Below are 15,821 nucleotides of genomic sequence, written 5' to 3'. Positions count from 1 at the left end.
GCCTGGGCGACAGAGTGAGACTGTCTCCAAAAAAAGAAAAAAAAAAAAAGTTTGCCTTCACGAGGAACCGCTGATTTGATTCCTGTGATTCCTGAAGTAGTACAACTCATTAATCTAATGTACATAATGGGAATAGAAGAATTGTATTACACTAGAGCTAAAAGAGACATCAGTAATCGTGTAGCTCAGCTTGTCGTTTTTACAGAGTTGAATACTGAGGATCAGGGAGCTTAAATGACAACTAGGCAGGAAAAGAACTCATGGGGTAACCTGGTCTCATTACCAATTTAGAACTTATTTTAAAATAACTGGTGTTTGATGACTTTTGCGTTAGAGGTCTTTGTTATTCTAGAAGAGTGAAAATTACTGAAGTGTTAAAATACAAAGCTCTTTGTTTTCTTTTCTTTTTTCTTTCCTTCTTTCGTTCATTCGTTTCTTTTTTTTGGCAGAGTTTCACCCTGTTACCCAGGCTGGAGTGCAATGGCACGATCTTGGCTCACTGCAACCTCTGCCTCCTGGGTTCAAGCGATTCTCCTGCCTCAGCCTCCTGAGTAGCTGGGATTACAGGTGTGTGCCACCATGCCTGGCTAATTTTGTATTTTTAGTAGAGATGGGGTTTCTCCATATTGGTCAGGCTGGTCTCGAACTCCTAATCTCAGGCGATCCGCCCTCCTCGTCCTCCCAAAGTGCTGGGATTACAGGCGTGAGCCAATGGCCTGGCCCTATAAAACGCTTTCAATCTTTGTCAAGACAGAGCAACAGGTTTATTTTTATGCTATTAGCATTATAAAGCTGAGCAAAATATATGAACGTGTATTGTTTTTTTTTTGTTTTTGAGACGGAGTCTCGCTCTGTCGCCCAGGCTGGAGTGCAGTGGCGCAATCTCAGCTCACTGCAAGCTCCGCCTCCTGGGTTCACGCCATTCTCCTGCCTCAGCCTCTCTGAGTAGCTGGGACTACAGGCGCCCGCCACCACGCCTGGCTAATTTTTTGTATTTTTAGTAGAGATTTTAGTAGAGATGGGGTTTCACCGTGGTCTCGATCTCCTGACCTCGTGATCCGCCCGCCTTGGCTTTCCAAAGTGCTGGGATTACAAGCGTGAGCCACCGCACCCGGCCCGAACGTGTATTGTTAGGCATTGGACAGTAGACATCACAGGACTGCAATTCTTGAAAGAAAGCACACAAAGTGAGGTCCATTTTCATGCTGTCCTTTTTTTTTTTTTTTTTGAGATGGAGTCTCCTTCTGTTGCCCAGGCTGGAGTGCAATGGTGTGATCTCAGCTCACTGCAACCTCTGCTTCCCAGTTTCAAGCGATTCTCCTGCCTCAGCCTCTTGAGTAGCTGGGATTACAGGTGCACATCACCACGCCCAGCTAATTTTTAGTAGAGATGAGATTTCACCATGTTGACCATGGTTGGTCAGAGTGGTCTCGAACTCTTGACCTCAGGTGATCCACCCACCTTGGCCTCCCAAAGCACTGGGATTACAGACATGAGCCGCCATGCCCAGCCTGTGTTTTGTTTTTTTGAGACAGGGTCTTGCTCTGTCACCCAGTCTGTAGTGCAGTGGTGCGATCATGGCTCACTGAAGCCTCGACTTCCTGGACTTAAGTGATCCTCCTACCTCAGCCTCCTGAGTAGCTGAGACTGCAGACATGTGCCACCATGCCCAGCAAATTTTTTATTTTTGGCAGAGATGGGATGTCACCATGTTGCCTCAGCCTCTCAAAGTGCTGGGATTACAGGCATGAGCCACCATGCCTAACCAATACTGACTTTTTGCTTGAGACATTTTCCAAACTGTAGGGAAATGGAGCCCAACCAGATAGTTGAAGTCTTGCCTGGTGGAGAAAATGAAGACAGAAAGGGTAGCTAAGACTGCTTGAACTTGCAAGTTTGATACCAAAGAGAAGGCAACTGAAGAGAAACAATCAGAAATCTGTATAGGAGCTTCCTTCAGGTCCTTGGCAAGATCTTTAGTTGCGTATTTATTGACTGAGACTCTGCAAAGTCTAGCTGAGAACAGCTTCTAGGGGACTGAGAGGTAAACAGTGATTTTAGAAGTTTGATCCGTTAGGGAGATGTTGGAGTTCTGATTGAACTAAAGCAGAGCGGAACATTTATTTGAGACCCAAAACAACACTCAGCTTAGGGGAAATCACTATGTCCTAGGAATAAGGGACATGATGTAGGGCTGAGAGCAAAGATGAAATAGAACTGCCTTAAGAAAGCCAAATCCCTAGGCTTGATAGGATCAATATGACATGTTAGTAATTTAACTGCTTATCAGAAAAAAATCACAGTTTTTAGAGAAAAACAAAATCAAGAGTCTCTACAACATATCATTCAAAATGTTCAGTGTATGTCTTTGTTCATTTGTTCTGCTATATCAAAATACCCAAGACTGGGTAATTTATAAAAAACAGAAATTTATTTTCTCACAGTTCTAGAAGCTGGGAAGGCCAAGATCGAGGCAATAGCAGGTTCAGTGTCCGCTGAGATTCCATTCCTCATGCTGTGCCTCCTTGCTGTGTCCTCACATAGTAGCAGATGGAAGGGCAAGAAAGGAACTGGGGGCCGGGCGTAGTGGCTCATGCTTGTAATCCCAACACTTTGGGAAGCTGAGGCAGGCAGATCACCTGAGGTCAGGAGTTCAAGACTAGTCTGGCCACCATGGTGAAACCCTGTCTCTACTAAAAATACAAAAATTGGCTGGGCGTGGTGGCAGGCACCTGCAATTCCAGCTACTCGGGAGGCTGAAGAAGGAGAATCCCTTGAACCCGGGGGCGGAGGTTGTAGTGAGCCGAGAGTGCACCACTGCACTCCAACCTGGGCAGCAGAGTGAGACTGTCTCAATTAAAATAAAAAAAAAAAAGAAATATGTCTAAGAGTTTTCTTTTTTCTTTACAAAGATTGATTGCCGGCCGGCTGTGGTGGCTTAAGCCTGTAATCTTGAGGCAGCCCTCGCTTGCTCTCGGGGGCCTCCTCTGCCTGGGCGCCCACTGTGGCGGCGCTTGAGGGGTACTTCAGCCCGCCGCTGCACTGTGGAACCCCCTTCCTGGGATGGCCGAGGCCGGAGCCGGCTCCCTCAGCTAGCGGGGAGGTGTGGAGGGAGAGGCACGGGAGGGAACCCGGGCTGTGTGCGGCGCTTGCGGGCCAGCTAGAATTCCAGGTGGGCGTGGGCTTGGCGGGCCTCACACTCGGAGCCGCCGGCCGGCCCCGCCCGCCTGGGCAGTGAGGGGCTTAGCACCTGGGCCAGCAGCTGCGGAGGGCGCGCAAGGTCCCCCAGCAGTGCCCGCCCACCAGCGCTGCGCTCGATTTCCCGCCCACCAGCGCTGCGCTCGATTTCCCGCCCACCAGCGCTGCGCTCGATTTCTCTCTGGGCCTTAGCTGCCTCCCCGCGGGGCCGGCAAAGGACCTGCAGCCCGCCATGCCTGAGCCTCCCCCCGCCCTCACCGTGGGTTCCTGCGCCGCTGTTGTCTCCCTGACGAGCGCCGCCCCTTGCTCCACAGCGCCTGGTCCCATCGACCACCCAAGGGCTGAGGAGTGCGCGTGCAAGGCACGGGACTGGCAGGCAGCTCCACCTACTGCCTGGTGCCGCATCCACTGGGTGAAGCCAGCTGGGTTCCTGAGTCTAGTGGAGACTTGGAGCGCCTTTATGTCTAGCTAAGGGATTGTGAATACACCAATCAGCACTCTGTGTCTAGCTCAAGGTTTGTAAATGCACCAATCAGTGCTCTGTGTCTAGCTGATCTGGTGGGAACTTGGAGAATCTTTATGTCTAGCTAAGGGATTGTAAACACACCAATCAGCACCCTCTCAAAACAGACCAATCAGCTCTCTGTAAAACAGACCAATCGGCTCTCTGTAAAAGGGACCAGTCAGCAGGATGTGGGTGGGGCCAGATAAGATAATAAAAGCAGGCTGCCTGAGCCAACCAGAGTAACACGCTGGAGTTCCGTTGAGCAGTTGGGGGAGCTTTGTTCTTTTGCTCTTTGCAGTAACTCTTGCTGCTGATTAGTCTTCGGGTCTACACTGTCTCAGTGAGCTGTGACACTCACCACGAAGGTCTGCAGCTTCACCCCTTAAGCCAGCGACACCACGAACCCACACTGAAGGAAGAAACTCCGAACACATCCGAACGTCAGAAGGAACAAATTTCAGACACGCCGCCTTTAAGAACTGTAACACTCACCGCGAGGGTCGGCGGCTTCATTCTTGAAGTCAGTGAGACCAAGAACCCACCCATTCTGGACGCAGTCTCAGCACTTTGGGAGACCAAGGTGGGTGAATCATTTGAGGTCAGGAACTTGAGACCAGCCAGGCCAACATGGCGAAACCTCGTTTCTACTAAAAATACAAAAGTTAGTCCAGGGTGGGGGTGCAGGCCTGTAATTCCAGCTACTCAAGAGGCTGAGGCAGGAGAATCGCTTGAACCAGGGGTCAGAGGTTGCAGTGAGCCGAGATCGCACCACGGCACTCCAACCTGGGCGACAAGAGGGAGACTCCGTCTCAAAAAAAAAAAAAAAAAAAAAAAAAATTAATTGCCATGTGGTCGGGGTGTTTTTTTTTTTTGTTTTTTTTTTTTTTTTTTTAAAAAGAGTTTTTAGCTGGTTGAGGTAGCTCACATCTGTAATCCTAGCATTTTGGGAGGCAGAGGTAGGTGGATGGCATGTGCTTAGGAATTTGAGACCAGCCTGGGCAACACGGTGAAAACCTGTCTATACTAAAAATACAAAAATTAGCTGGGCACCGTGACACATCCCTGTAGTTCCAGCTACTCAGGGAAGCTGAGGCAGGAAGATCACTTGAGCTGGGGAGACAGAGGCTATAGTGAGCCAAGATCGTGCCACCGTACTCCAACCTGGGCGACGGTGCCAGACCCTGTCTTAAAAAAAAAAAAATACAATAAATAAAAATGAGATTTTGTGAGATTGTGATGGGTGGTAAGGCAGTGGAAAACATATTACGTGCATTTGGGAGAATAGCCTTGATTTTGCTGAAAGTCTGGATGACTGATAATGAAATAGGAAGGAACAGCAATAATTGAGCAAAAAATCTTCAGAAATATCTTCTTTTTGATTCACAAGAATTTATAAGCAGTTTTCGTAGACAACTTCGACTTGGGTTGAATGTTAAACTTATTTCAGACCAGAAGAACAGAGTGGAAAAAAAAATTTTTTTTAAAGAAAGCCGGGCGTGGTGGTTCACACCTGTTATCCCAGCAGTTTGGGAGGCTGAGGCAGGCAGATCACCTGAGGTCAGGAGTTCGAGAACAGCCTGGCCAACATGGTGAAACCCTGTTTCTAGTAACAATGCAAAAATTAGCTGGGCCTGGTGGCACGCACCTGTAATCCCAGCTACTCAAGAGACTGAGGCCAGAGAATCGCTTGAACTTGGGAGGCAGAGATTGCAGTGAGCCAAGACCATCCTGGGCGTGTGAGACACTGTCTTAAAAAAAAATAATAATAATTTGATTATTATTACGTATCAAACCTGAGCTTTAAACCTTTTGATTGTGTAAGAAACTTGAAGAGGCATAAAGAAAAATTATTCATAGTTCTCTGTTTTCAGATATAGTGAGTTGATTAGTTAGCATTTTTAGTAAAAATGGTCCATAATACAGATTTTGCCTTTCCCTAAAAAATAAAGTTGCTTTCTAATCAGAAAGGAAACAATTTCTGTTGGAAAGCTTTTTATTCTGATTGCTGTTGGAGTTGGGGAGATTTACTGTTATTGGAATAAGCACATTACCCAATGAGGGAATAAAATCCACATTATTAATTATTTCAAGACAGAAAACATCTTCAATCGTGAAAACTCTTAATTCATGGGTCTTAATCTTTCTCCTGGTTCTAAGGGCTGATAGCTCATCCTGCAGAATTATGCCCCTGTGCCCTTGGAATGCTCCGTAATTAATAATGTATGCCTGGTGAGGTGATAGGCAGAGCAGGGGTGGGCGTTCATCCCATGCTGGGATTGCTTTGGTGGCTTAAGTAGGGAGGTTTTTTGCTGGAAAGGTCCTTGGAGTGGAGAGGCCCAGAGGCCAAAGGGCAGAAGCTCAAAGAGTGGTCACGGGTGGGCAGCTTCTTTTGTCTCGGGGTCTTCAGTGTGACAGGGTCTCTCACAAGTGGATCAGATGGAATTTCACAGCCTCTGACTGTTCTTTGGTTTGTGTAGAATCAGAAACATTTCATAATGTGAGTCCTTGAGAACAGGCCTTTATTTGGGCACAGAAAAATTAGCATGCAGTTGAGAAATAGATTTGAAACACATGAGCGGGACTGCTTCGCTTTGCTTTTCTTCTGGTTCTTGGGCCGCTTCCATTTTAGTTTCAGTAAATGAGGAATTTCTTAATGAGTTATGTGGTATTTACTGAAGGTTGTAATTCTGGCAAATGCTAAATAGAAAGTTTTTTTTTTTTTTTTTCTCCTCTGCCTTCCCTGATCCATAGTCTTATTTGGAGAGTTCTCAAATTGTTTGCCAAAACCAGTGACATAACTGGCTCTTTCCGACAGGCACCTGCCAAACCTGCACAGATTCCTACAGCAGCCAGTTCGCTCTGTCTCGAGGCTTCAGAGGAACACGAGCTTCTCTGATGGAAGAGCCTTGTTCTAGAAGGGAGTGAAGCCTAGGTGAGCTAGGTCATTTGGCCTAACTTCTTATCTATAGCAGACTAGTACCTTGATATGTGAGTAGAGAGTAATCTTTCTAAAAAATGCAAAAATGGCTTCATTGTTTTATTAAACATTATAATGCTCACTGAAAAATGTTCTGCAAATATAACAAATAATGAAGAAGAAAGTAAAACACACAAAAAACAAGCACCCCACTCCCAATTTCACCATCTCTGTTCAGGGTTCTGCAAGGTTTTGCTGTACATGTAGAGGTCATAAAATATTTTATTTTTATTTTTACTTTTTTTGAGACAGGGTCTCACTTTATGGCCCAGGCTGGAGTGCAGTGGCATGATCACGGCTCGCTGCAGCCTCGACCTCCCAGGCTCAAGCGATCCTCCCACCTCAGCCTTGCAAATAGCTGGGACCACAGGTGCATGCCACCACGCCCAGCTAATTTTTTGTATTTATTTGTAGAGACAGTTTTCTCCATGTAACCCACGATGGTCTGTAACTCTGGATCTCAAGCAATTCTCTCGCCTTGGTGAGCCACCACACCTGGGTAAGGTTGTTAATATTTTAGTCTTTGCTAAAATAGGCCAGATGGTCTCTGTCACAACTCAGCTCTGCAGCTGTAGTGTGAAAGCAATCATGGACAACATGTAAACAAAGAGGCGTGGCTGTTTCAATAAAACTTTATTAGGGCTAGATTTTTGTATGCAGGCCATAGTTTGCAGACCCCTGATCTGAAGTTACCCTCATTTATATCAGGTGCTCATCATTTCTAAATCTTTTTTTCCTCCTCATGTCTTTGTGGACATACTCATAGAGAAAAAAATAGAGAAATAATTTTATATAAATGAAAGCACTTCTTTTTCATAAACCACGAAGGAGACTGAAACACTTTTATAAAAATGGAAGCTATATTTAAAAATATTTTAAATTCAATTTTACTGGAATTTAACTGAAGAAAGTGAACTGAAATGAGACTGCAGGAACTGCTGAAATTCAGACCCGTATTTCTTTAGCACTGGTGATAATAGTTCCTAAAATATTCTGATAAAATTAAGAAGAAAAGAGATGATGAAAAGATTAGGGACTCTTTTGCTTGTTAAAATTCTGGTTTTCAATTTTGGATGCAGCAGTTGAGTTTGTACTGTGACAAATCAGGAAATATGCATCCTTTCATTTCTCATGCCTCTGAAGTCTCATTACTCATGCGATTGTTTTTAAATGGTCAAGGCTGACTATTTACATTCTCTTCTGTAACCACAGTTACTTGAGTCCTTTGGTCTTAGATGTTTAAACAGACAGGCAACTGCCCATCACCGATTCTTATAGCAAGGCTTCTCCATTTATTTATTTATTTGAGATGGAGTCTCACTCTATCACCCATGCTGGAGTGCAGTGGCATGATCTTGGCTCACTGTAACCTCTACCTCACAGGTTGAAGTGATTCTCCTGCCTCAGCTTCCCGAGTAGCTGGGACTACAGGTGCACTCCACACCCTGCTAATTTTTGTACTTTTAGTAGAGACGTGGTTTCACTGTATTGGCCAAGCTGGTCTTGAACTCCTGACTTAAGGTGATCCGCCCACCCTTGGTCCCCCAAAGTACTGGGATTACAGGTGTGAGCCTCCACATCCGGCTCCATTCCTCTGTGTGTGTGTGTGGTGGTGTGGTGTGTGTGTGTGTTTGAGACTGAGTCTTGCTCTGCCTCCCAGACTGGAGTGCAGTGGTATAATCATGGCTCATTGCAGCGTCAATCCCCTGGACTCAGGTGATCCTTGCACCTCTATCTGGTTCAAGGATCACAGGCATGTGCCACCACACTGAGCTAATTTTTGTATTTTTTGTGGAGAAGGGGTTTCACCATGTTGCTAGGCTGGTCTCAAACTCCTGGGCTCAAGGAATCTACCTGCCTCAGCCTTCCAGAATGCTGGTATTATAGGCATATTATATTCTGATGGAATGGTGCCCGGCCCATTCCCTGTGTGTGTGTGTGTGTTTTTTTCAAATATTGATTCCTCTCTTAATCAGCTGGATTTCATTACCTAGTAACTTTTTCAACAACAACTTGTGGGTGTTTTATTTTAGGATTTTCCTCTTAGCTTTATTCTAGATAAGGAGAACTTGTCTAGTTGTAAAATTCCTAGGCCACACTTTCTATCAAGTGTTATATCATTTTAACATCACAGAGTCTCCATTCAGTTTTAGACTGATTGGGTTTTGTGGTCCCACTTTCCCATCTCCCCAGTAATGTGTGGCTGCTACGTTTCTTGTGTTCTTTTGCCTTAGGAAAGGTCCATCTTTGAATTCATGCTGGTGGGATTACTTGGCTGTGTATGTTAGAATTGGGGTCATCTTTTTTCCTAGAACCTCTTTGCCTTTTACCACTGGGTATTGTTTGGGGAAGCCTGAGCACAGCATTTTTCACCTCTTACGGGTCCCTTCTTTTTCTTCCCAGATGCGGTAAGGAACCTTTCTTCATTGTTGGAATTTAATTTCTTCTTGAGAACGTGTGACATTATTAGTCACATTATATCAGTTTGTGTTATTCTTTTTTTTTTTTTTTTTTTTTTAGACAGAGTCTTGCTCTGTCGATGTCCACTCACTGCAGCCTCTGTTTCCTGGATTCAGGCGATTCTCTTGCCTCAGCCTCCCAAGTAGCTTGGATGCTTGGATCCCAGGCGTGCACCACCACACCCAGCTAATTTCTTTTTTTGTGTGTTTTTAGAGGAGACAGGGTTTCCCCATGTTGGCCAGGCTGGTCTCAAACTCCCGCCCTCAGGTAATCTGCCCACCTCGGCCTCCCAGAGTGCTGGGATTACAGGCGTGAGCCACCACGCCTGGCCCGGTTTGTGTTATTCTTCACGTTTAGTTCTCCCTTCATGTTACGGGAATCTTCTATTTTGTTTATTACTATGTTCTTATTCCATTTATTGAGTTCTTTATCTTAAGGACACCCATTTTTGTCTTTGTTCCTGTATAATACTCTCAATTGCTTTTATAGCTTTGCTTTCCTTTGCTGTGATAGACTCAAGCCTTTATTGTAACTTTGATTTTTGTTGCTGTCTTCTCCTCACCATTCCTACTCATTTCTATAATGATGTTGTTTTGATCCCTGTTTTGTTTCCTTAGTTTCACCTTCTTTCCTTTCATTTCCCTTCATCACTTTTCACTTTGACTTTATTATTGTTTTATAAAATTCATGTTTTCTTTAAATTCTGTTGTAGTGGGAAACACTCACAGGTAATTAGCCTTCTTTTCCTCTGGTTATATTTTCTTTTCTTTTAATTTTTCTCTTCAATTATGTTGTCTGCCTCTCCCTCTCTCCTTCCCTCTTTCTCTTTTTCTTGTGTTTTCATGCTGGCTTAGCCCCTGTGACGTTTCTTTTTATCTTGATCACGCTTGGCATAAACCACTCTGTTCATTTTCTAGTGAATATAATATAGTATAAATGAATTCTCTCGAATTTGCTACCTTTTCTAAGATTTATTTGTTTTTCTCTCTGACTTGCAGAAGACTGAGTATTATTTTCTGTGTATTTTTGTGGCTTGTGTATAACAAGGGGGTGGGGGTGTGTGGTTGGGGGTGGAGGAGAGCTCTGCTGATGTTCTGTAAAGCCTCCCTTGGAGGCCTTGGCTTGTCCTATGCCAGGATTCTCTCTGCCTAGGAGTGTCCTATTCCCAAAGAGGACAGAAAACCCCAGAGTGGGTAACGCTTCCCTACTTACCCCTGATGGTTTTCTTGCCTCTCTTGGGGTCCTGCTATTTTAGAATGGCAGCTCAATGCTTCTCCTCTTGAGGATATCCTCCCTCCCCTCCCCCGGGCTGCTACACCTCCATTCAATTTGCTTTTCTCCAAATTAGGCTGGGCGCAGTGGCTCAACGCCTGTAATCCCAGCATTTTGGGAGGCTGAGGCGGGTGGATCACCTGAGGTCAAGAGTTCAAGACGAGCCTGGCCAACATGGTGAGACCCCTGTCTCTGCTAAAAACACAAAAATTAGCCAGGCGTGGGGGCAAGCACTTGTAATCCCAGCTACTTGGCAGGCTGAGGCAGGAGAATCACTTGAATCCAGGAGGCGGAGATTGCAGTGAGCCAAGATCGTGCCACTGAACTCCAGCCTGGGCAACGAGCAAAACGCCGTCTCAAAACAAAACAACAACAAAAACAAATTAGCAGGTATAAGTGAGAATTTGAGACTTTTGTCTACGCATTTTCTTCTCTAATATTGCATATACAAGATGGGGATTAAGTTAGGAACTTGTAATAGTTTTTGCGGTGGAGCAAACAACTGCAAAATCTCAGCAGCTTACAACACACATTGAGTTTCCTGCTCAGGAGTCTGCAGGTTAAGTTCCACTCTGTGGGGTGTAGGCTGGGCTTGGCAGGGCCAGGCTGGACCCCGGCTTCAGATGGCTTCCAGGATGCTCCATGTCTCTGCTCTGGAGCCCAGGATGGAAGGGAGTTGTGACCTGCTGGGATCACAGGAGCATGAAAGGCCAAGTCCCATCACACAAGCACATTTAAAACCTCTGTGTGCATCACTAGCTTAATTCCAGTGGGAGGTAGAGCAGCGTCACATGGCGAGGGACAAGGATGTAAAATCCTAGATATAGGAGGAAGTAAAGAACTAGGAGCATTTTCCAACCGACCCCAGAGACTCCGTAAGTTTTTTGAGAATCTTCTGTTTCTTTCATTTGCAGCCACTTTTGAAATTTAGGGCAGGAAATTATATTACTTTGCCTTGGTTGGAATTTGGATAACATTTTCTTTTGATTTAAAATAAAGTATTTGTTTTAGTAAGAATTAGGAGATTGTCAACCTCTCATCTTTACCCAGAAGTCCTTTTATAGTCTCTGTAGAGGTTTTCTAAGCTTCTTTAGAAAGTAAACTCTGGCTTAAAAACAAAATTACAGATTACAGGAATTTCTTTATTACAAACCAAACCATCTGCTGTGTAATTGGGACTCTAGTTCTGTGCTGCTTTCTGGGGATGCTCGAGCCCCAGTAAATGGTTTTGGGTCAGGTTCCTCCTGTTTCCTCTGGATGTCTTCTCTGGTTAAACTTTAAACAATCTAAAAGATCCTTAAATGATGTTTTAAAATGAATACTAGACATCTGCATGGCATAAGTAAATTTGTATTAGATGGGGGAATAAAGTGAGGCTTTCAAAAATTTTATTTAATAGTAGTTCACGAGAAAGGTGACTAAACTTCTGGGTGAACTTGGGTGCATGGATGGATTTGCCAACTGATGGGCTCTACTGGTCATCAGTCCCCAGCCGGACTTTTCCATGGGGGGTGGCCAGGATCTGGGCTGGAGTTGCTGAAGGATCTGGTATCCGGAACAGGAAGTACATGGTGTACACACAATTGATATATTGCATGGCAAAGGAGCACATAGCATGTGCATTGAGGGTTGAGTGTCCTAGGGTGTGAGATTCTTGTTCAGGATCTGTTCAGGGAACAACTCTAATCTCCTGCCAAAGGTGAGAGACAGCAGCACCCTGGTGTAATTGGGTATAAGAAGTATTTAGGCTCTAGCTGCTCCATAGTCAGAGATATGTTGACAATGCTAATCCTATTTGTGTTATGAATTTCGTGTTTGTGTTTGTTTGTTTATTTATTTGAGATGGAGTCTTGCTCTGTCGCCCAGGCTGGAGTGCAGGGACACGATCTCAGCTCACTGCAACCTCCGCCTCCAAGGTTTAAGTGATCCTCCTGTCTCAACCTCCCAAGTAGCTGGGATTACAGGCACACGCCTCCATGCCCAGCTAATTTTTTGTGTTTTAGTAGAGATGGGGTTTCACCATGTTGCCCAGGCTGGTCTCAAACTCCTGAGCTCAGGCAGTCTACCCACCTCGGCCTCCCAGAGTGCTAGGATCACAGGCATGAGCCACTGTGCCCAACCGAATTCACAGTTTTTAAAAAATTCCTTGTAGTCAGTGGGATTTCAGAAGAGAACAGAGATGCGTGCATTCATTCCGGCCACCATGTTGAACCAGACCATTCCTTTTATGTTCCTCCTTCCTGTGCTTCCTTTTCTTAGAGTGTCTTTGATCTCTTCTCTGTTTAATCAAACCAGAATAATCTTTCACAGTGCAGTTAAAGTATTCCTCTCTTCCATTTACTGCCCACTCCTCATTTACAGAAACTTTGATTAAGCACTGGCTGTGTGCTAGTTAATGTGCTTGGCATTGAGGTGACCCAGATAGAAGGACACACAGCTCCTATTCTTGAGTCTAGATTACTGTTTAGAGGGGAGGCTGTTCAGGGAATGAGCATTTATTAGGCAGTTGGATCATGGAATTAATTGAGGTAAGTGACTGACAGCATGGGAAGATTGTTGCTTTGGTCAGAATGTTTATGTCCCCCCAAAATGCATATGTTGAAACCCTAACCTCCAGTGTGATGGTATTGGGAGGTGATTAGGTCATGGGGGTGGAGCCCTCACACATGTAAGTTTCCTTATAAAGAGACTTCAGAGAGCTAGCTTGTTCCTTTCACTATGTGAGGACACAGTGAGAAGGCACCATCTGTGAACAAGGAAGAGGGCCCTCCTCAGATTCTGACCATGCCAGCACCCTGATCTGGGACCCTCACCACAGTGAGAAATAAATTTCTAATGTTTAATTTGTTACAGCAGCCTGAACTATCTAACCCGTGTCTGCCTGGAAGAGTCACAAAGACTTCCTGAAGGAAGTAGCATTTGGGTGAACCTTAAGAAGGTGTTTTAAGCAGAGAGACCAGCATGAAATAACAGGACTATGAGAGAAAGCATGAAACCTGGTTCATTCCCTAGCTCAGTGTTACAAAATGTCAAAGCCATTTCCTTCCTTTGCACTTCCACTGTCATTTTAAAATTTATTACTTGACCATTTCTATGTGTGAAACACCAATGTTGCCAAGTCCTCTGGTCTCTGTTTCTTTAATATTCAAAACACAATCCTCCAAGTACATTTTCTAAGATTTTCACATCCCAGAGGCAAAAAAGGGTCTTGTCTGTCTTGTGTGCCCCAAGCATTGACCCAGTCCGGTCCTTTGTTTTTTCTGTCCCACAGCACTCTCTAGAGGATTGCTGTGTTATAGACTTTTACTGAAGGCTTGAGAACAGAGGGGCACATGGCTCAGTCTTGTCTTCTCTTTTCCTTGGGGCCTCTGCCCACTGCCACATTGCAGGGGCTCATTCTCCCTTCTGTGTAACTTCTTTCCATTTCTTTTCTTCCCTGAGTTCCAAGTGCCCCCTATCCTTCCTTTTGAGTTTCTGGGGGAAACTAACCAAATTTAATTTCAGTTTTTCTTATTGAAATTAATTGTTTCTGCCTGTGGGTTTCTACAGGATTGTCTTCCTCAATTAAGCAAATTTTCCCCACCATCTTTTTGCTATGGACGTTATCAGCCTTCTCTGCCAAATATAAGCCCCCTGAGGTTGGAGAGTTTGCTTATTCATGTTTATATAACAAAGCATAATGTTTCACTCGTAGTCATGACTCCAATAAATCATTCTCCATGTATTGCTGAAGGCTCAGGGTTTTGCAGAAATCTGATTGCATTTAATTCCCAAATGGCAGTTTCTTCATCCTCTGTGCAAGCCCATTTGATTCTTAAGCTGTTCCTCACTGAGATTCTTCCAGTCAAAGACAAATGATGGTGGTAAATCCAGCAGGAGACCTGAGACTTCATCTGCTGGAGCCCTGGGCTTCCTTTTCCTGTAGCATCCACAATAGTCACAGGAGGCAGTTTAAGCATCTGCCCTCCTCCTGCCATCAGGGGTGAATCTGCACTGGGCAAAGAAACTTCACCTATCAAGGGCCCACGCAGAGGTCAAGAGCCTCAAGTGAGATGGTGTTGAAGTTTTGTGTACACGTGAGTGAGGCAGTGGCAAAGGGGTGGTCACTGGTGTGGATGCCCTTTTCCTCAGGGACTGAAAGGTTATAGGACCTTCACCTCTGCTGTGTTTCTCTGTGATATTTTGTTCTTACAAAAGGCTGGAGAGATTTTACATTTTCCTTTCACTAGTCATTGATCAGTGGCACCAGTATTCAATCTGGCCAGTTCTACAAAGGATCCTTTGGTCGACTGGGGTTGGCTGGTGGCTCTTCTCATGAAGAGTCCTAATGATAGTTTCTGGTTGTAAGTCCTGACAAGTTACATGGTGGGTAGAGTGGTCTCATTAACCATGTTTGTTATTGGTGGGTTTTCAAATCAATCGCCCATCCAAATGACGTGGTAATAGTGATTACTTGTAGGCATTTTTCTGTTGAAGATAAAGTTTTATGTTGTCTTTTCCCTTCAGATTAGCTGCTGTATGCATTTTGAAGAAAATAACTTTCTTAGAAATAGAACTTTTGATAAAATGCTTGAATCACAAGCAGTAAGACAATTCTGAGTTATTTTCTTTCATTCCTATAGGATATATTTTAACTTCCTAGAAGGGGTTTAGATTTCTAAAGTCTAAATTTTTTCTTCTTCAGAGGCTAGAAAAATACAACTTCTGTTTGCACAGCCATATGTTACCTAGATTTTTGAGAGCAAGCTGAAGATATGCTTGGTACGTAGGCATTCTTGTGGGAAGTGGTCCCCATGCCTGACTGTGTGTTCCCACTGTTCTTTGGACTGAGGAAGTTGACTTGAATTTCCCAGATGTGCTCAACTCTTGTAATCATCTGTTGGGTTCTTCCTGACAGGTGCAGAGACAAAACCAATTCACTGAGACTGTGGTATTGAAGTAAAGAAGAGATTAATTGATATGAAGTTGACCATGTGGAAAACTGGCATTATCACTCAAATCAGTCTCCCCAAAGGCTTGAAAGTTAGGATTTTTCAGGGATGGTTTGGTGGGCATGGGACTAGGGAATGGGTGCGGGTGCTGCTGATTGGTTGGGGAATGCAATTATAGGGGTGTGGAAAATGGTCCTTGTGCACTGAGTTTGCCTTGGGGTGGTAGGGGGTGGGCACACAGGACCCGTTGAGTCATGAGTCATGAATCCAGGTTGGGTCAGTCTGAAAATATCTCAAAAGACCAATTGTAGGTTCTACAATAGTGATGTTATCTATAGGAGCAATTGGGGAAGTCACAAATTTTGTGACCTCTGGCCACATAACTCCTAAGCAATAAGGAATTATCAAAACTATGCCTACATTTTAGCAAAAAACATTTTCTTATGTTTTTTCATTAGTCTTACAAGGACAATTTCAC

This window comes from Nomascus leucogenys, chromosome 1a (genome assembly GCF_006542625.1).
Source record: "Nomascus leucogenys isolate Asia chromosome 1a, Asia_NLE_v1, whole genome shotgun sequence".
In the NCBI taxonomy this organism is placed as follows: Eukaryota; Metazoa; Chordata; class Mammalia; order Primates; family Hylobatidae; genus Nomascus; species Nomascus leucogenys.
Note: the sequence above shows the minus strand (reverse complement) of the source record.